Below are 22,141 nucleotides of genomic sequence, written 5' to 3' on the forward strand. Positions count from 1 at the left end.
CGCCCGATGAGTCCTTCATATTTAGTCGTTTTCAGCCAATTTTCTGAATTTTTGAAAATTTCACTTTTTTGTGAAAATATCCACTAAATAAGGGAATAATATGTGTGAGGGTACCCCAGGAGAGTTCCAAATGTGTGTGGGTAGAATATATATTGCACGGGGGTAAAATTGAAAAAAGTTGAAAAAAAATTTTTTTTGGACTTAGTCATTTTTCCGGTGTTTATCAGACTTTCAGATAGGGGAAATGTCAGTGAGCGTTTCGATTTCAGTTCCAGAGTGATTCGCCCGATGAGTCCTTCATATTTAGTCGTTTTCAGCCAATTTTCTGAATTTTTGAAAATTTCACTTTTTTGTGATAATATCCACTAAATGAGGGAATAATATGTGTGAGGGTACCCCAGGAGAGTTCCAAATGTGTGTGGGTAGAATATATATCCACAGGGGTAAAATTGAAAAAAGTTGAAAAAAATTTTTTGGGGGATTTAGTCATTTTTCCGGCGTTTATCAGACTTTCAGATAGGGGAAATGTCAGTGAGCGTTCCGATTTCAGTTCCAGAGCGATTCGCCCGATGAGTCCTTCATATTTAGTCGTTTTCAGCCAATTTTCTGAATTTTTGAAAATTTCACTTTTTTGTGAAAATATCCACTAAATGAGGGAATAATATGTGTGAGGGTACCCCAGGAGAGTTCCAAATGTGTGTGGTTTGAATATATATCCCACAGGGGTAAAATTGAAAAAAGTTGAAAAAAAATTTTTTTTGGACTTAGTCATTTTTTCGGCGTTTATCAGACTTTCAGATTGGGGAAATGTCAGTGAGTGTTCCGATTTCAGTTCGAGAGCGATTCGGCTGTTGAGTCCTTCATATTTAGTCGTTTTCAGCCAATTTTCTGAAAATTTCACTTTTTTGTGAAAATATCCACTAAATGAGGGAATAATATGTGTGAGGGTACCCCAGGAGAGTTCCAAATGTGTGTGGGTAGAATATATATCCACAGGGGTAAAATTGAAAAAAGTTTAAAAAATTTTTTTTTGGACTTAGTCATTTTTCCGGCGTTTATCAGACTTTCAGATAGGGGAAATGTCAGTGAGCGTTCCGATTTCAGTTCCAGAGCGATTCGCCCGATGAGTCCTTCATATTTAGTCGTTTTCAGCCAATTTTCTGAGTTTTTGAAAATTTCACTTTTTTGTGAAAATATCCACTAAATGAGGGAATAATATGTGTGAGGGTACCCCAGGAGAGTTCCAAATGTGTGTGGGTAGAATATATATCCACAGGGGTAAAATTGAAAAAAGTTGAAAAAAATTTTTTGAGGGACTTAGTCATTTTTCCGGCGTTTATCAAACTTTCAGATAGGGGAAATGTCAGTGAGCATTCCGATTTCAGTTCCAGAGCGATTCGCCCGAAGAGTCCTTCATATTTAGTCATTTTCAGCCAATTTTCTGAATTTTTGAAAATTTCACTTTTTTGTGAAAATATCCACTAAATGAGGGAATAATATGTGTGAGGGTACCCCAGGAGAGTTCCAAATGTGTGTGGGTAGAATATATATCGCACGGGGTAAAATTGAAAAAAGTTGAAAAAATTTTTTTGGGGGACTTAGTCATTTTTCCGGCGTTTATCAGACTTTCAGATAGGGGAAATGTCAGTGAGCGTTCTGATTTCAGTACCAGAGGGATTCGCCCGATGAGTCCTTCATATTTAGTCCTTTTCAGCCAATTTTCTGAATTCATGAAAATTTCACTTTTTTGTGAAAATATCCACTAAATGAGGGAATAATATGTGTGAGGGTACCCCAGGAGAGTTCCAAATGTGTGTGGGTAGAATATATATCGCACGGGGGTAAAATTGAAAAAAGTTGAAAAAAATTTTTTTTTGGACTTAGTCATTTTTCCGGTGTTTATCAGACTTTCAGATAGGGGAAATGTCAGTGAGCGTTTCAATTTCAGTTCCAGAGTGATTCGCCCGATGAGTCCTTTTTATTTAGATATAGTCCTTTATATTGAGATATTTAGTCGTTTTCAGCCAATTTTCTGAATTTTTGAAAATTTCACTTTTTTGTGAAAATATCCACTAAATGAGGGAATAATATGTGTGAGGGTACCCCAGGAGAGTTCCAAATGTGTGTGGGTAGAATCTATATCGCACGGGGGTAAAATTGAAAAAAGTTTAAAAAATTTTTTTTTTGGACTTAGTCATTTTTCCGGCGTTTATCAGACTTTCAGATAGGGGAAATGTCAGTGAGCGTTCCGATTTCAGTTCCAGAGCGATTCGCCCGATGAGTCCTTCATATTTAGTCGTTTTCAGCCAATTTTCTGAATTTTTGAAAATTTCACTTTTTTGTGAAAATATCCACTAAATGAGGGAATAATATGTGTGAGGGTACCCCAGGAGAGTTCCAAATGTGTGTGGGTAGAATATATATCGCACGGGGGTAAAATTGAAAATAGTTGAAAAAAATTTTTGTTTTGGACTTAGTCATTTTTCCGGTGTTTATCAGACTTTCAGATAGGGGAAATGTCAGTGAGCGTTTCGATTTCAGTACCAGAGTGATTCGCCCGATGAGTCCTTTATATTTATATATAGTCCTTTATATTGAGATATTTAGTCGTTTTCAGCCAATTTTCTGAATTTTTGAAAATTTCACTTTTTTGTGAAAATATCCACTAAATGAGGGAATAATATGTGTGAGGGTACCCCAGGAGAGTTCCAAATGTGTGTGGGTAGAATATATATCGCACGGGGGTAAAATTGAAAAAAGTTTAAAAAATTTTTTTTTTGGACTTAGTCATTTTTCCGGCGTTTATCAGACTTTCAGAATGGGGAAATGTCAGTGAGTGTTCCGATTTCAGTTCCAGAGCGATTCGCCCGATGAGTCCTTCATATTTAGTCGTTTTCAGCCAATTTTCTGAATTTTTGAAAATTTCACTTTTTTGTGAAAATATCCACTAAATAAGGGAATAATATGTGTGAGGGTACCCCAGGAGAGTTCCAAATGTGTGTGGGTAGAATATATATCGCACGGGGGTAAAATTGAAAAAAGTTTAAAAAATTTTTTTTTTGGACTTAGTCATTTTTCCGGCGTTTATCAGACTTTCAGATAGGGGAAATGTCAGTGAGTGTTCCGATTTCAGTTCCAGAGCGATTCGCCCGATGAGTCCTTCATATTTAGTCGTTTTCAGCCAATTTTCTGAAAATTTCACTTTTTTGTGAAAATATCCACTAAATGAGGGAATAATATGTGTGAGGGTACCCCAGGAGAGTTCCAAATGTGTGTGGGTAGAATATATATCGCACGGGGTAAAATTGAAAAAAGTTGAAAAAATTTTTTTGGGGGACTTAGTCATTTTTCCGGCGTTTATCAGACTTTCAGATAGGGGAAATGTCAGTGAGCGTTCTGATTTCAGTACCAGAGCGATTCGCCCGATGAGTCCTTCATATTTAGTCCTTTTCAGCCAATTTTCTGAATTCATGAAAATTTCACTTTTTTGTGAAAATATCCACTAAATGAGGGAATAATATGTGTGAGGGTACCCCAGGAGAGTTCCAAATGTGTGTGGGTAGAATATATATCGCACGGGGGTAAAATTGAAAAAAGTTTAAAAAATTTTTTTTTTGGACTTAGTCATTTTTCCGGCGTTTATCAGACTTTCAGAATGGGGAAATGTCAGTGAGTGTTCCGATTTCAGTTCCAGAGCGATTCGCCCGATGAGTCCTTCATATTTAGTCGTTTTCAGCCAATTTTCTGAGTTTTTGAAAATTTCACTTTTTTGTGAAAATATCCACTAAATGAGGGAATAATATGTGTGAGGGTACCCCAGGAGAGTTCCAAATGTGTGTGGGTAGAATATATATCCACAGGGGTAAAATTGAAAAAAGTTGAAAATTTTTTTTTGGGGGACTTAGTCATTTTTCCGGCGTTTATCAGACTTTCAGATAGGGGAAATGTCAGTGAGTGTTCCGATTTCAGTTCCAGAGTGATTCGCCCAATGAGTCCTTCATATTTAGTCGATTTCAGCCAATTTTTGAAAATTTCACTTTTTTGTGAAAATATCCACTAAATGAGGGAATAATATGTGTGAGGGTACCCCAGGAGAGTTCCAAATGTGTGTGGGTAGAATATATATCGCACGGGGTAAAATTGAAAAAAGTTGAAAAAATTTTTTGGGGGGAATTAGTCATTTTTCCGGCGTTTATCAGACTTTCAGATAGGGGAAATGTCAGTGAGCGTTCTGATTTCAGTACCAGAGGAATTCGCCCGATGAGTCCTTCATATTTAGTCCTTTTAAGCCAATTTTCTGAATTTATGAAAATTTCACTTTTTTGTGAAAATATCCACTAAATGAGGGAATAACATGTGTGAGGGTACCCCAGGAGAGTTCCAAATGTGTGTGGGTAGAATATATATCCCACGGGGGTAAAATTGAAAAAAGGTAAAAAAAATTTTTTGTTGGACTTAGTCATTTTTCCAGCGTTTATCAGACTTTCAGATAGGGGAAATGTCAGTGAGCGTTCTGATTTCAGTACCAGAGGGATTCGCCCGATGGGTCCTTCATATTTAGTCCTTTTCAGCCAATTTTCTGAATTTATGAAAATTTCACTATTTTGTGAAAATATCCACTAAATGAGGGAATAATATGTGTGAGGGTACCCCAGGAGAGTTCCAAATGTGTGTGGGTAGAATATATATCGCACGGGGGTAAAATTGAAAAAAGTTTAAAAAATTTTTTTTTTGGACTTAGTCATTTTTCCGGCGTTTATCAGACTTTCAGAATGGGGAAATGTCAGTGAGTGTTCCGATTTCAGTTCCAGAGCGATTCGCCCGATGAGTCCTTCATATTTAGTCGTTTTCAGCCAATTTTCTGAATTTTTGAAAATTTCACTTTTTTGTGAAAATATCCACTAAATAAGGGAATAATATGTGTGAGGGTACCCCAGGAGAGTTCCAAATGTGTGTGGGTAGAATATATATTGCACGGGGGTAAAATTGAAAAAAGTTGAAAAAAAAATTTTTTTGGACTTAGTCATTTTTCCGGCGTTTATCAGACTTTCAGATTGGGGAAATGTCAGTGAGCGTTCCGATTTCAGTTCCAGAGCGATTCGGCTGTTGAGTCCTTCATATTTAGTCGTTTTCAGCCAATTTTCTGAAAATTTCACTTTTTTGTGAAAATATCCACTAAATGAGGGAATAATATGTGTGAGGGTACCCCAGGAGAGTTCCAAATGTGTTTGGGTAGAATATATATCCACAGGGGTAAAATTGAAAAAAGTTTAAAAAATTTTTTTTTGGACTTAGTCATTTTTCCGGCGTTTATCAGACTTTCAGATAGGGGAAATGTCAGTGAGCGTTCCGATTTCAGTTCCAGAGCGATTCGCCCGATGAGTCCTTCATATTTAGTCGTTTTCAGCCAATTTTCTGAGTTTTTGAAAATTTCACTTTTTTGTGAAAATATCCACTAAATGAGGGAATAATATGTGTGAGGGTACCCCAGGAGAGTTCCAAATGTGTGTGGGTAGAATATATATCCACAGGGGTAAAATTGAAAAAAGTTGAAAAAAATTTTTTGAGGGACTTAGTCATTTTTCCGGCGTTTATCAAACTTTCAGATAGGGGAAATGTCAGTGAGCATTCCGATTTCAGTTCCAGAGCGATTCGCCCCAAGAGTCCTTCATATTTAGTCATTTTCAGCCAATTTTCTGAATTTTTGAAAATTTCACTTTTTTGTGAAAATATCCACTAAATGAGGGAATAATATGTGTGAGGGTATCCCAGGAGAGTTCCAAATGTGTGTGGTTTGAATATATATCCCACAGGGGTAAAATTGAAAAAAGTTAAAAAAAAATTTTTTTGGACTTAGTCATTTTTCCGCCGTTTATCAGACTTTCAGATAGGGGAAATGTCAGTGAGCGTTCCGATTTTAGTTCCAGAGTCATTCGCCCGATGAGTCCTTCATATTTAGTCGTTTTCAGCCAATTTTCTGAATTTTTGAAAATTTCACTTTTTTATGAAAATATCCACTAAATGAGGGAATAATATGTGTGATGGTACCCCAGGAGAGTTCCAAATGTGTGTGGGTAGAATATATATCGCACGGGGTAAAATTGAAAAAAGTTGAAAAAATTTTTTTGGGGGACTTAGTCATTTTTCCGGCGTTTATCAGACTTTCAGATAGGGGAAATGTCAGTGAGCGTTCTGATTTCAGTACCAGAGGGATTCGCCCGATGAGTCCTTCATATTTAGTCCTTTTCAGCCAATTTTCTGAATTCATGAAAATTTCACTTTTTTGTGAAAATATCCACTAAATGAGGGAATAATATGTGTGAGGGTACCCCAGGAGAGTTCCAAATGTGTGTGGGTAGAATATATATCGCACGGGGGTAAAATTGAAAAAAGTTTAAAAAATTTTTTTTTTGGACTTAGTCATTTTTCCGGCGTTTATCAGACTTTCAGAATGGGGAAATGTCAGTGAGTGTTCCGATTTCAGTTCAAGAGCGATTCGCCCGATGAGTCCTTCATATTTAGTCGTTTTCAGCCAATTTTCTGAGTTTTTGAAAATTTCACTTTTTTGTGAAAATATCCACTAAATGAGGGAATAATATGTGTGAGGGTACCCCAGGAGAGTTCCAAATGTGTGTGGGTAGAATATATATCCACAGGGGTAAAATTGAAAAAAGTTGAAAATTTTTTTTTGGGGTACTTAGTCATTTTTCCGGCGTTTATCAGACTTTCAGATAGGGGAAATGTCAGTGAGTGTTCCGATTTCAGTTCCAGAGTGATTCGCCCAATGAGTCCTTCATATTTAGTCGATTTCAGCCAATTTTTGAAAATTTCACTTTTTTGTGAAAATATCCACTAAATGAGGGAATAATATGTGTGAGGGTACCCCAGGAGAGTTCCAAATGTGTGTGGGTAGAATATATATCGCACGGGGTAAAATTGAAAAAAGTTGAAAAAATTTTTTGGGGGGAATTAGTCATTTTTCCGGCGTTTATCAGACTTTCAGATAGGGGAAATGTCAGTGAGCGTTCTGATTTCAGTACCAGAGGGATTCGCCCGATGAGTCCTTCATATTTAGTCCTTTTCAGCCAATTTTCTGAATTTATGAAAATTTCACTATTTTGTGAAAATATCCACTAAATGAGGGAATAATATGTGTGAGGGTACCCCAGGAGAGTTCCAAATGTGTGTGGGTAGAATATATATCGCACGGGGGTAAAATTGAAAAAAGTTTAAAAATTTTTTTTTTTGGACTTAGTCATTTTTCCGGCGTTTATCAGACTTTCAGAATGGGGAAATGTCAGTGAGTGTTCCGATTTCAGTTCCAGAGCGATTTGCCCGATGAGTCCTTCATATTTAGTCGTTTTCAGCCAATTTTCTGAATTTTTGAAAATTTCACTTTTTTGTGAAAATATCCACTAAATAAGGGAATAATATGTGTGAGGGTACCCCAGGAGAGTTCCAAATGTGTGTGGGTAGAATATATATTGCACGGGGGTAAAATTGAAAAAAGTTGAAAAAAAAATTTTTTTGGACTTAGTCATTTTTCCGGCGTTTATCAGACTTTCAGATTGGGGAAATGTCAGTGAGTGTTCCGATTTCAGTTCCAGAGTGATTCGCCCAATGAGTCCTTCATATTTAGTCGATTTCAGCCAATTTTTGAAAATTTCACTTTTTTGTGAAAATATCCACTAAATGAGGGAATAATATGTGTGAGGGTACCCCAGGAGAGTTCCAAATGTGTGTGGGTAGAATATATATCGCACGGGGTAAAATTGAAAAAAGTTGAAAAAATTTTTTGGGGGGAATTAGTCATTTTTCCGGCGTTTATCAGACTTTCAGATAGGGGAAATGTCAGTGAGCGTTCTGATTTCAGTACCAGAGGGATTCGCCCGATGAGACCTTCATATTTAGTCCTTTTAAGCCAATTTTCTGAATTTATGAAAATTTCACTTTTTTGTGAAAATATCCACTAAATGAGGGAATAACATGTGTGAGGGTACCCCAGGAGAGTTCCAAATGTGTGTGCGTAGAATATATATCCCACGGGGGTAAAATTGAAAAAAGGTAAAAAAAATTTTTTGTTGGACTTAGTCATTTTTCCAGCGTTTATCAGACTTTCAGATAGGGGAAATGTCAGTGAGCGTTCTGATTTCAGTACCAGAGGGATTCGCCCGATGAGTCCTTCATATTTAGTCCTTTTCAGCCAATTTTCTGAATTTATGAAAATTTCACTATTTTGTGAAAATATCCACTAAATGAGGGAATAATATGTGTGAGGGTACCCCAGGAGAGTTCCAAATGTGTGTGGGTAGAATATATATCGCACGGGGGTAAAATTGAAAAAAGTTTAAAAAATTTTTTTTTTGGACTTAGTCATTTTTCCGGCGTTTATCAGACTTTCAGAATGGGGAAATGTCAGTGAGTGTTCCGATTTCAGTTCCAGAGCGATTTGCCCGATGAGTCCTTCATATTTAGTCGTTTTCAGCCAATTTTCTGAATTTTTGAAAATTTCACTTTTTTGTGAAAATATCCACTAAATAAGGGAATAATATGTGTGAGGGTACCCCAGGAGAGTTCCAAATGTGTGTGGGTAGAATATATATTGCACGGGGGTAAAATTGAAAAAAGTTGAAAAAAAAATTTTTTTGGACTTAGTCATTTTTCCGGCGTTTATCAGACTTTCAGATTGGGGAAATGTCAGTGAGCGTTCCGATTTCAGTTCCAGAGCGATTCGGCTGTTGAGTCCTTCATATTTAGTCGTTTTCAGCCAATTTTCTGAAAATTTCACTTTTTTGTGAAAATATCCACTAAATGAGGGAATAATATGTGTGAGGGTACCCCAGGAGAGTTCCAAATGTGTGTGGGTAGAATATATATCCACAGGGGTAAAATTGAAAAAAGATGAAAAAAATTTTTTGGGGGGATTTAGTCATTTTTCCGGCGTTTATCAGACTTTCAGATAGGGGAAATGTCAGTGAGCGTTCCGATTTCAGTTCCAGAGCGATTCGCCCGATGAGTCCTTCATATTTAGTCGTTTTCAGCCAATTTTCTGAATTTTTGAAAATTTCACTTTTTTGTGAAAATATCCACTAAATGAGGGAATAATATGTGTGAGGGTACCCCAGGAGAGTTTCAAATGTGTGTGGTTTGAATATATATCCCACAGGGGTAAAATTGAAAAAAGTTGAAAAAAAATTTTTTTTGGACTTAGTCATTTTTCCGGCGTTTATCAGACTTTCAGATAGGGGAAATGTCAGTGAGCGTTCCGATTTCAGTTCCAGAGCGATTCGCCCGATGAGTCCTTCATATTTAGTCGTTTTCAGCCAATTTTCTGAGTTTTTGAAAATTTCACTTTTTTGTGAAAATATCCACTAAATGAGGGAATAATATGTGTCAGGGTACCCCAGGAGAGTTCCAAATGTGTGTGGGTAGAATATATATCCACAGGGGTAAAATTGAAAAAAGTTGAAAAAATTTTTTTGAGGGACTTAGTCATTTTTCCGGCGTTTATCAAACTTTCAGATAGGGGAAATGTCAGTGAGCATTCCGATTTCAGTTCCAGAGCGATTCGCCTGAAGAGTCCTTCATATTTAGTCATTTTCAGCCAATTTTCTGAATTTTTGAAAATTTCACTTTTTTGTGAAAATATCCACTAAATGAGGGAATAATATGTGTGAGGGTACCCCAGGAGAGTTCCAAATGTGTGTGGTTTGAATATATATCCCACAGGGGAAAAATTGAAAAAAGTTTAAAAAAAAATTTTTTTGGACTTAGTCATTTTTCCGCCGTTTATCAGACTTTCAGATAGGGGAAATGTCAGTGAGCGTTCCGATTTCAGTTCCAGAGTGATTCGCCCGATGAGTCCTTCATATTTAGTCGTTTTCAGCCAATTTTCTGAATTTTTGAAAATTTCACTTTTTTGTGAAAATATCCACTAAATGAGGGAATAATATGTGTGAGGGTACCCCAGGAGAGTTCCAAATGTGTGTGGGTAGAATATATATCCACAGGGGTAAAATTGAAAAAAGTTGAAAAAATTTTTTTGAGGGACTTAGTCATTTTTCCGGCGTTTATCAAACTTTCAGATAGGGGAAATGTCAGTGAGCATTCCGATTTCAGTTCCAGAGCGATTCGCCCGATGAGTCCTTCATATTTAGTCCTTTTCAGCCAATTTTCTGAATTCATGAAAATTTCACTTTTTTTTGAAAATATCCACTAAATGAGGGAATAATATGTGTGAGGGTACCCCAGGAGAGTTCCAAATGTGTGTGGGTAGAATATATATTGCACGGGGGTAAAATTGAAAAAAGTTGAAAAAAAATTTTTTTTGCACTTAGTCATTTTTCCGGTGTTTATCAGACTTTCAGATAGGGGAAATGTCAGTGAGCGTTTCGATTTCAGTTCCAGAGTGATTCGCCCGATGAGTCCTTCATATTTAGTCGTTTTCAGCCAATTTTCTGAATTTTTGAAAATTTCACTTTTTTGTGAAAATATCCACTAAATGAGGGAATAATATGTGTGAGGGTACCCCAGGAGAGTTCCAAATGTGTGTGGGTAGAATATATATCCACAGGGGTAAAACTGAAAAAAGTTTAAAAAAATTTTTTGAGGGACTTAGTCATTTTTCCGGCGTTTATCAAACTTTCAGATAGGGGAAATGTCAGTGAGCATTCCGATTTCAGTTCCAGAGCGATTCGCCCGATGAGTCCTTCATATTTAGTCGTTTTCAGCCAATTTTCTGAATTTTTGAAAATTTCACTTTTTTGTGAAAATATCCACTAAATGAGGGAATAATATGTGTGAGGGTACCCCAGGAGAGTTCCAAATGTGTGTGGGTAGAATATATATCCACAGGGGTAAAATTGAAAAAAGTTGAAAAAATTTTTTTGGGGGATTTAGTCATTTTTCCGGCGTTTATCAGACTTTCAGATAGGGGAAATGTCAGTGAGCGTTCCGATTTCAGTTCCAGAGCGATTTGCCCGATGAGTCCTTCATATTTAGTCGTTTTCAGCCAATTTTCTGAATTTTTGAAAATTTCACTTTTTTGTGAAAATATCCACTAAATGAGGGAATAATATGTGTGAGGGTACCCCAGGAGAGTTCCAAATGTGTGTGGGTAGAATATATATCCACAGGGGTAAAATTGAAAAAAGTTTAAAAAATTTTTTTTTTGGACTTAGTCATTTTTCCGGCGTTTATCAGTCTTTCAGATAGGGGAAATGTCAGTGAGCGTTCCGATTTCAGTTCCAGAGCGATTCGCCCGATGTGTCCTTCATATTTAGTCGTTTTCAGCCAATTTTCTGAGTTTTTGAAAATTTCACTTTTTTGTGAAAATATCCACTAAATGAGGGAATAATATCTGTGAGGGTACCCCAGGAGAGTTCCAAATGTGTGTGGGTAGAATATATATCCACAGGGGTAAAATTGAAAAAAGTTGAAAACATTTTTTTGAGGGACTTAGTCATTTTTCCGGCGTTTATCAAACTTTCAGATAGGGGAAATGTCAGTGAGCATTCCGATTTCAGTTCCAGAGCGATTCGCCCGATGAGTCCTTCATATTTAGTCCTTTTCAGCCAATTTTCTGAATTCATGAAAATTTCACTTTTTTTTGAAAATATCCACTAAATGAGGGAATAATATGTGTGAGGGTACCCCAGGAGAGTTCCAAATGTGTGTGGGTAGAATATATATTGCACGGGGGTAAAATTGAAAAAAGTTGAAAAAAAATTTTTTTTGGACTTAGTCATTTTTCCGGTGTTTATCAGACTTTCAGATAGGGGAAATGTCAGTGAGCATTCCGATTTCAGTTCCAGAGCGATTCGCCCGATGAGTCCTTCATATTTAGTCGTTTTCAGCCAATTTTCTGAATTTTTGAAAATTTCACTTTTTTGTGAAAATATCCACTAAATGAGGGAATAATATGTGTGAGGGTACCCCAGGAGAGTTCCAAATGTGTGTGGGTAGAATATATATCCACAGGGGTAAAATTGAAAAAAGTTGAAAAAATTTTTTGGGGGGATTTAGTCATTTTTCCGGCGTTTATCAGACTTTCAGATAGGGGAAATGTCAGTGAGCGTTCCGATTTCAGTTCCAGAGCGATTCGCCCGATGAGTCCTTCATATTTAGTCGTTTTCAGCCAATTTTCAGAATTTTTGAAAATTTCACTTTTTTGTGAAATTATCCACTAAATGAGTTAATAATATGTGTGAGGGTACCCCAGGAGAGTTCCAAATATGTGTGGGTAGAATATATATCCCACGGGGGTCAAATTGAAAAAAGTCTTAAAAAATTTTTTTTTGGACTTAGTCATTTTTTCAGCGTTTATCAGACTTTTAGATAGGGGAAATGTCAGTGAGCATTCCGATTTCATTTCCAGAGCGATTCGCCCGATGAGTCCTTCATATTTAGTAGTTTTCAGACAATTTTCTGAATTTTTGAAAATTTCACTTTTTTGTGAAAATATCCACTAAATGAGGGAATAATATGTGTGAGGGTACCCCAGGAGAGTTCCAAAAGTGTGGGTAGAATATATATCCACAGGGGTAAAATTGAAAAAAGTTTAAAAAAAATTTTTTTTTACACTTAGTCATTTTTCCAGCGTTTATCAGACTTTCAGATAGGGGAAATGTCAGTGAGCATTCCGATTTCAGTTCCAGAGTGATTCGCCCGATGAGTCCTTCATATTTAGTCGTTTGCAGCCAATTTTCTGAATTTCTGAAAATTTCACTTTTCTGTGAAAATATCCACTAAATGAGGGAATAATATGTGTGAGGGTACCCCAGGAGAGTTCCGAATGTGTGTGGGTAGAATATATATCCACAGGGGTAAAATTGAAAAAAGTTGAAAAAATTTTTTTTGGGGACTTAGTCATTTTTCCGGCGTTTATCAGACTTTCAGATAGGGGAAATGTCAGTGAGTGTTCCGATTTCAGTTCCAGAGTGATTCGCCCAATGAGTCCTTCATATTTAGTCGATTTCAGCCAATTTTTGAAAATTTCACTTTTTTGTGAAAATATCCACTAAATGAGGGAATAATATGTGTGAGGGTACCCCAGGAGAGTTTCAAATGTGTGTGGGTAGAATATATATCCCACGGGGGTAAAATTGAAAAAAGTTAAAAAAAATTTTTTGTTGGACTTAGTCATTTTTCCGGCATTTATCAGACTTTCAGATAGGGGAAATGTCAGTGAGCGCTCCGATTTCAGTTCCAGAGCGATTCGCCCGATGATTCCTTCAAATTTAGTCGTTTTCAGCCAATTTTCTGAATTTTTGAAAATTTCACTTTTTTTGTGAAAATATCCACTAAATGAGGGAATAATGTGTGAGTGTACCCCAGGAGAGTTCCAAATGTGTGTGGGTAGAATATATATCGCACGGGGGTAAAATTGAAAAAAGTTTAAAAAAATTTTTTTTTGGAGTTAGTCATTTTTCCGGCGTTTATCAGACTTTCAGATAGGGGAAATGTCAGTGAGCATTCCGATTTCAGTTCCAGAGTGATTCGCCCGATGAGTCCTTCATATTTAGTCGCTTGCAGCCAATTTTCTGAATTTCTGAAAATTTCACTTTTCTGTGAAAATATCCACTAAATGAGGGAATAATATGTGTGAGGGTACCCCCGGAGAGTTCCAAAAGTGTGGGTAGAATATATATCCACAGGGGTAAAATTGAAAAAAGTTGAAAAAAAATTATTTGGGGACTTAGTCATTTTTCTGGCGTTTATCAGACTTTCAGATAGGGGAAATGTCAGTGAGCATTCCGATTTCAGTTCCAGAGTGAATCGCCAGATGAGTCCTTCATATTTAGTCGTTTTCAGCCAATTTTCTGAATTTTTGAAAATTTCACTTTTTTGTGAAAATATCCATTAAATGAGGGACTAATATGTGTGAGGGTACCCCAGGAGAGTTCCAAATGTGTGTGGTTAGAATATATATCCACAGGGGTAAAATTGAAAAAAGTTTAAAAAAATTTTTTTGGGGGACTTAGTCATTTTTCTGGCGTTTATCTGACTTTCAGATAGGGGAAAGGTTAGTGAGCGTTCCGATTTCAGTTCCAGAGCGATTTGCCCGATGAGTCCTTCATATTTAGTCGTTTTCAGCCAATTTTCTGAATTTTTGAAAATTTCACTTTTTTGTGAAAATATCCACTAAATGAGGGAATAATATGTGTGAGGGTACCCCAGGAGAGTTCCAAATGTGTGTGGGAAGAATATATATCCCACAGGGGTAAAATTGAAAAAAGTGGAAAAAAAATTTTTTTTGAACTTAGTCATTTTTCCGGTGTTTATCAGACTTTCAGATAGGGGAAATGTTAGTGAGCGTTCCGATTTCAGTTCCGGAGCGATTCGCCCGATGAGTCCTTCAAATTTAGTTGTTTGCAGCCAATTATCTGAATTTCTGAAAATTTCACTTTTCTGTGAAAATATCCACTAAATGAGGGAATAATATGTGTGAGGGTACCCCAGGAGAGTTCCAAAAGTGTGGGTAGAATATATATCTCACGGGAGTAAAATTGAAAAAAAATTTTTTTTGGACTTAGTCATTTTTCGGGGGTTTATCAGACTTTCAGATAGGGGAAATGTCAGTGAGCATTCCGATTTCAGTTCCAGAGCGATTCGCCCGATGAGTCCTTCATATTTAGTCGTTTTCAGCCAATTTTCTGAATATTTGAAAATTTCACTTTTTTGTGAAAATATCCACTAAATGAGGGAATAATATGTGTGAGGGTACCCCAGGAGAGTTCCAAATGTGTGTGGGTAGAATATATATCCACAGGGGAAAAATTGAAAAAGTTGAAAAGAATTTTTGGGGGGACTTAGTCATTTTTCCAGCGTTTATCAGACTTTCAGATAGGGGAAATGTCAGTGAGCGTTTCGATTTCAGTTCCAGAGTGATTTGCTCGATGAGTCCTTCATATTTAGTCGTTTGCAGCCAATTTTCTGAATTTTTGAAAATTTCACTTTTTTTGTGAAAATATCCACGAAATGAGGGAATAATATGTGTGAGGGTACCCCAGCAGAGTTCCAAATGTGTGTGGGTAGAATATATATCGCACGGGGGTAAAATTGAAAAAAGTTGAAAAAAATTTTTTTTTGGACTTAGTCATTTTTCCGGTGTTTATCAGACTTTCAGATAGGGGAAATGTCAGTGAGCGTTCAGATTTCAGTTCCAGAGCGATTCGCCCGATGAGTCCTTCATATTTAGTCGTTTTCAGCCAATTTTCAGAATTTTTGAAAATTTCACTTTTTTCTGAAAATATCCAGTAAATGAGGGGATAATATGTGTGAGGGTACCCCAGGAGAGTTCCAAATGTGTTTGGGTAGAATATATATCGCACGGGGTAAAATTGAAAAAAGTTTAAAAAATTTTTTTTTTGGACTTAGTCATTTTTCCGGCGTTTATCAGACTTTCAGATAGGGGAAATGTCAGTGAGCGTTCCGATTTCAGTTCCAGAGCGATTCGCCCGATGAGTCCTTCAAATTTAGTCGTTTTCAGCCAATTTTCTGAATTTTTGAAAATTTCACTTTTTTGTGAAAATATCCACTAAATGAGGGAATAATATGTGTGAGGGTACCCCAGGAGAGTTCCAAATGTGTGTGGGTAGAATATAAATCCACAGGGGTAAAATTGAAAAAAGGTTAAAAAAAAATTTTTGGGGGACTTAGTCATTTTTCCGGCGTTTATCAGACTTTCAGATAGGGGAAATGTCAGTGAGCGTTCCGATTTCAGTTCCAGAGCGACTCGCCCGATGAGTCCTTCATATTTAGTCGTTTTTAGCCAATTTTCTGAATTTTTGAAAATTTCACTTTTTTGTGCAAATATCCACTAAATGAGGGAATAATATGTGTGAGGGTACCCCAGGAGAGTTCCAAATGTGTGTGGGTAGAATATATATCGCACGGGGGTAAAATTGAAAAAAGTTTAAAAAAAATTTTTTTTTGGACTTAGTCATTTTTCCGGTGTTTATCAGACTTTCAGATAGGGGAAATGTCAGTGAGCGTTTCGATTTCAGTACCAGAGTGATTCGCGCGATGAGTCCTTTATATTTAGATATAGTCCTTTATATTGAGATATTTAGTCGTTTTCAGCCAATTTTCTGAATTTTTGAAAATTTCACTTTTTTGTGAAAATATCCACTAAATGAGGGAATAATATGTGTGAGGGTACCCCAGGAGAGTTCCAAATGTATGTGGGTAGAATATATATCCACAGGGGTAAAATTGAAAAAAGTTTAAAAAAATTTTTTGAGGGACTTAGTCATTTTTCCGGCGTTTATCAAACTTTCAGATAGGGGAAATGTCAGTGAGCATTCCGATTTCAGTTCCAGAGCGATTCGCCCGATGAGTCCTTCATATTTAGTCGTTTTCAGCCAATTTTCTGAATTTTTGAAAATTTCACTTTTTTGTGAAAATATCCACTAAATGAGGGGATAATATGTGTGAGGGTACCCCAGGAGAGTTCCAAATGTGTGTGGATAGAATATATATCCACAGGGGTAAAATTGAAAAAAGTTGAAAAAATTTTTTTGGGGGATTTAGTCATTTTTCCGGCGTTTATCAGACTTTCAGATAGGGGAAATGTCAGTGAGCGTTCCGATTTCAGTTCCACAGCGATTCGCCCGATGAGTCCTTCATATTTAGTCGTTTTCAGCCAATTTTCTGAATTTTTGGAAATTTCACTTTTTTGTGAAAATATCCACTAAATGAGGGAATAATATGTGTGAGGGTACCCCAGGAGAGTTCCAAATGTGTGTGGTTTGAATATATATCCCACAGGGGTAAAATTGAAAAAAGTTTAAAAAAATTTTTTTTGGACTTAGTCATTTTTCCGCCGTTTATCAGACTTTCAGATAGGGGAAATGTCAGTGAGCGTTCCGATTTCAGTTCCAGAGTGATTCGCCCGATGAGTCCTTCATATTTAGTCGTTTTCAGCCAATTTTCTGAATTTTTGAAAATTTCACTTTTTTGTGAAAATATCCACTAAATGAGGGAATAATATGTGTGAGGGTACCCCAGGAGAGTTCCAAATGTGTGTGGGTAGAATATATATCGCACGGGGTAAAATTGAAAAAAGTTGAAAAAAATTTTTTGGGGGACTTATTCATTTTTCCGGCGTTTATCAGACTTTCAGATAGGGGAAATGTCAGTGAGCGTTCTGATTTCAGTACCAGAGGGATTCGCCCGATGAGTCCTTCATATTTAGTCCTTTTCAGCCAATTTTCTGAATTTATGAAAATTTCACTTTTTTGTGAAAATATCCACTAAATGAGGGAATAATATGTGTGAGGCTACCCCAGGAGAGTTCCAAATGTGTGTGGGTAGAATATAAATCCACAGGGGTAAAATTGAAAAAAGGTTAAAAAAAAATTTTTGGGGGACTTAGTCATTTTTCCGGCGTTTATCAGACTTTCAGATAGGGGAAATGTCAGTGAGCGTTCCGATTTCAGTTCCAGAGCGACTCGCCCGATGAGTCCTTCATATTTAGTCGTTTTTAGCCAATTTTCTGAATTTTTGAAAATTTCACTTTTTTGTGCAAATATCCACTAAATGAGGGAATAATATGTGTGAGGGTACCCCAGGAGAGTTCCAAATGTGTGTGGGTAGAATATATATCGCACGGGGGTAAAATTGAAAAAAGTTTAAAAAAAATTTTTTTTTGGACTTAGTCATTTTTCCGGTGTTTATCAGACTTTCAGATAGGGGAAATGTCAGTGAGCGTTTCGATTTCAGTACCAGAGTGATTCGCGCGATGAGTCCTTTATATTTAGATATAGTCCTTTATATTGAGATATTTAGTCGTTTTCAGCCAATTTTCTGAATTTTTGAAAATTTCACTTTTTTGTGAAAATATCCACTAAATGAGGGAATAATATGTGTGAGGGTACCCCAGGAGAGTTCCAAATGTATGTGGGTAGAATATATATCCACAGGGGTAAAATTGAAAAAAGTTTAAAAAAATTTTTTGAGGGACTTAGTCATTTTTCCGGCGTTTATCAAACTTTCAGATAGGGGAAATGTCAGTGAGCATTCCGATTTCAGTTCCAGAGCGATTCGCCCGATGAGTCCTTCATATTTAGTCGTTTTCAGCCAATTTTCTGAATTTTTGAAAATTTCACTTTTTTGTGAAAATATCCACTAAATGAGGGGATAATATGTGTGAGGGTACCCCAGGAGAGTTCCAAATGTGTGTGGATAGAATATATATCCACAGGGGTAAAATTGAAAAAAGTTGAAAAAATTTTTTTGGGGGATTTAGTCATTTTTCCGGCGTTTATCAGACTTTCAGATAGGGGAAATGTCAGTGAGCGTTCCGATTTCAGTTCCACAGCGATTCGCCCGATGAGTCCTTCATATTTAGTCGTTTTCAGACAATTTTCTGAATTTTTGGAAATTTCACTTTTTTGTGAAAATATCCACTAAATGAGGGAATAATATGTGTGAGGGTACCCCAGGAGAGTTCCAAATGTGTGTGGGTAGAATATATATCCACAGGGGTAAAATTTAAAAAAGTTTAAAAAATTTTTTTGAGGGACTTAGTCATTTTTCCGGCGTTTATCAAACTTTCAGATAGGGGAAATGTCAGTGAGCATTCCGATTTCAGTTCCAGAGCGATTCGCCCGAAGAGTCCTTCATATTTAGTCATTTTCAGCCAATTTTCTAAATTTTTGAAAATTTCACTTTTTTGTGAAAATATCCACTAAATGAGGGAATAATATGTGTGAGGGTACCCCAGGAGAGTTCCAAATGTGTGTGGTTTGAATATATATCCCACAGGGGTAAAATTGAAAAAAGTTTAAAAAAATTTTTTTTGGACTTAGTCATTTTTCCGCCGTTTATCAGACTTTCAGATAGGGGAAATGTCAGTGAGCGTTCCGATTTCAGTTCCAGAGTGATTCGCCCGATGAGTCCTTCATATTTAGTCGTTTTCAGCCAATTTTCTGAATTTTTGAAAATTTCACTTTTTTGTGAAAATATCCACTAAATGAGGGAATAATATGTGTGAGGGTACCCCAGGAGAGTTCCAAATGTGTGTGGGTAGAATATATATCGCACGGGGTAAAATTGAAAAAAGTTGAAAAAATTTTTTTGGGGGACTTATTCATTTTTCCGGCGTTTATCAGACTTTCAGATAGGGGAAATGTCAGTGAGCGTTCTGATTTCAGTACCAGAGGGATTCGCCCGATGAGTCCTTCATATTTAGTCCTTTTCAGCCAATTTTCTGAATTTATGAAAATTTCACTTTTTTGTGAAAATATCCACTAAATGAGGGAATAATATGTGTGAGGGTACCCCAGGAGAGTTCCAAATGTGTGTGGGTAGAAAATATATCCCACGAGGGTAAAACTGAAAAAAGTTGAAAACAATTCTTTTTTGGACTTAGTCATTTTTCCGGCGTTTATCAGACTTTCAGATAGAGGAAATGTCAGTGAGCGTTCCGATTTCAGTTCCAGAGCGATTCGCCCGATGAATCCTTCATATTTAGTCGTTTTCAGCCAATTTTCTGAATTTTTGAAAATTTCACTTTTTTGTGAAAATATCCACTAAATGAGGGAATAATATGTGTGAGGGTACCCCAGGAGAGTTCCAAATGTGTGTGGGTAGAATATATATCCCACGGTGGTAAAATTGAAAAAAGTTAAAAAAAAATTTTGTTGGACTTAGTCATTTTTCCGGCGTTTATCAGACTTTCAGATAGGGGAAATGTCAGTGAGCGTTCTGATTTCAGTACCAGAGGGATTCGCCCGATGAGTCCTTCACATATAGTCCTTTTCAGCCAATTTTCTGAATTTATGAAAATTTCACTATTTTGTGAAAATATCCACTAAATGAGGGAATAATATGTGTGAGGGTACCCCAGGAGAGTTCCAAATGTGTGTGGGTAGAATATATATCGCACGGGGGTAAAATTGAAAAAAGTTTAAAAAAATTTTTTTTTAGACTTAGTCATTTTTCCGGCGTTTAGCAGACTTTCAGATAGGGGAAATGTCAGTGAGCGTTCCGATTTCAGTTCCAGAGCGATTCACCCGATGAGTCCTTCATATTTAGTCGTTTTCAGCCAATTTTCTGAATTTTTGAAAATTTCTCTTTGTGTGAAAATATCCACTAAATGAGGGAATAATATGTGTGAGGGTACCCCAGGAGAGTTCCAAATGTGTGTGGGTAGAATATATATCCACAGGGGAAAAATTGAAAAAAGTTGAAAAAAAATTTTTTTTGGACTTAGTCATTTTTCCGGCCTTTATCAGAATTTCAGATAGGGGAAATGTCAGTGAGTGTTCCGATTTCAGTTCCAGAGCGATTCGCCTGTTGAGTCCTTCATAATTAGTCATTTTCAGCCAATTTTCTGAATTTTTGAAAATTTCACTTTTTTGTGAAAATATCCACTAAATGAGGAAACAATATGTGTGAGGGTACCCCAGGAGAGTTCCAAATGTGTGTGGGTAGAATATATATCCACAGGGGTAAAATTGAAAAAAGTTGAAAAAAAATTTTTTGGGGACTCAGTCATTTTTCCGGCGTTTATCAGACTTTCAGATATGGGAAATGTCAGTGAGCGTTCCGATTTCAGTTCCAGAGTGATTCGTCCAATGAGTCCTTCATATTTAGTCGTTTTCAGCCAATTTTCTGAATTTTTGAAAATTTCACTTTTTTGTGAAAATATCCACTAAATGAGGGAATAATATGTGTGAGGGTACCCCAGGAGAGTTCCAAATGTGTGTTGTTTGAATATATTTATATCCCATGGGGGAAAAATTGAAAAAAGGTGAAAAAAATTTTTTTTTACACTTAGTCATTTTTCCGGCGTTTATCAGACTTTCAGATAGGGGAAATGTTATTGAGCGTTCCGATTTCAGTTCTGGAGCGATTCGCCCGATGAATCCTTCATATTTTGTCGTTTGCAGCCAATTTTCTGAATTTCTGAAAATTTCACTTTTCTGTGAAAATATCCACTAAATGAGTTAATAATATGTGTGAGGGTACCCCCGGAGAGTTCCAAAAGTGTGGGTAGAATATATATCCACAGGGGTAAAATTGAAAAAAGTTGAAAAAAAATTATTTGGGGACTTAGTCATTTTTCCGGCGTTTATCAGACTTTCAGATAGAGGAAATGTCAGTGACCATTCCGATTTCAGTTCCAGAGTGAATCGCCCGATGAGTCCTTCATATTTAGTCGTTTTCAGCCAATTTTCTGAATTTTTGAAAATTTCACTTTTTTGTGAAAATATACATTAAATGAGGGACTAATATGTGTGAGGGTACCCCAGGAGAGTTCCAAATGTGTGTGGGCAGAATATATATCCCATGGGGGTAAAATTTAGAAAAGTTTAAAAAAATTTTTTGGGGGACTTAGTCATTTTTCCAGCGTTTATCAGACTTTCAGATAGGGGAAATGTCAGTGAGCGTTCCGATTTCAGTTCTAGAGCGATTCGCCCGATGAGTCCTTCATATTTAGTCATTTTCAACCAATTTTCTGAATTTTTGAAAATTTCACTTTTTTGTGAAAATATCCACTAAATGAGGGAATAATATGTGTGAGGGTACCCCAGGAGAGTTCAAAATGTGTGTGGGTAGAATATATATCCACAGGGGTAAAATTGAAAAAAGTTGAAAAAATTTTTGGGGGGACTTAGTCATTTTTCCGGCGTTTATCAGACTTTCAGATAGGGGAAATGTCAGTGAGCGTTCCGATTTCTGTTCCAGAGTGATTCGCCCGATGAGTCCTTCATATTTATTCGTTTTCAGCCAATTTTCTGAATTTTTGAAAATTTCACTTTTTTGTGAAAATATCCACTAAATGAGAGAATAATATGTGTGAGGGTACCCCAGGAGAGTTCCAAATGTGTGTGGGTAGAATATATATCCCACGGTGGTAAAATTGAAAAAAGTTAAAAAAAAATTTTGTTGGACTTAGTCATTTTTCCGGCGTTTATCAGACTTTCAGATAGGGGAAATGTCAGTGAGCGTTCTGATTTCAGTACCAGAGGGATTCGCCCGATGAGTCCTTCACATATAGTCCTTTTCAGCCAATTTTCTGAATTTATGAAAATTTCACTATTTTGTGAAAATATCCACTAAATGAGGGAATAATATGTGTGAGGGTACCCCAGGAGAGTTCCAAATGTGTGTGGGTAGAATATATATCGCA

The sequence above is a fragment of the Phyllobates terribilis genome, unplaced genomic scaffold (genome assembly GCF_046119375.1).
Source record: "Phyllobates terribilis strain yellow unplaced genomic scaffold, ASM4611937v1 Scaffold_41__1_contigs__length_11206878, whole genome shotgun sequence".
Classification (NCBI taxonomy): Eukaryota; Metazoa; Chordata; class Amphibia; order Anura; family Dendrobatidae; genus Phyllobates; species Phyllobates terribilis.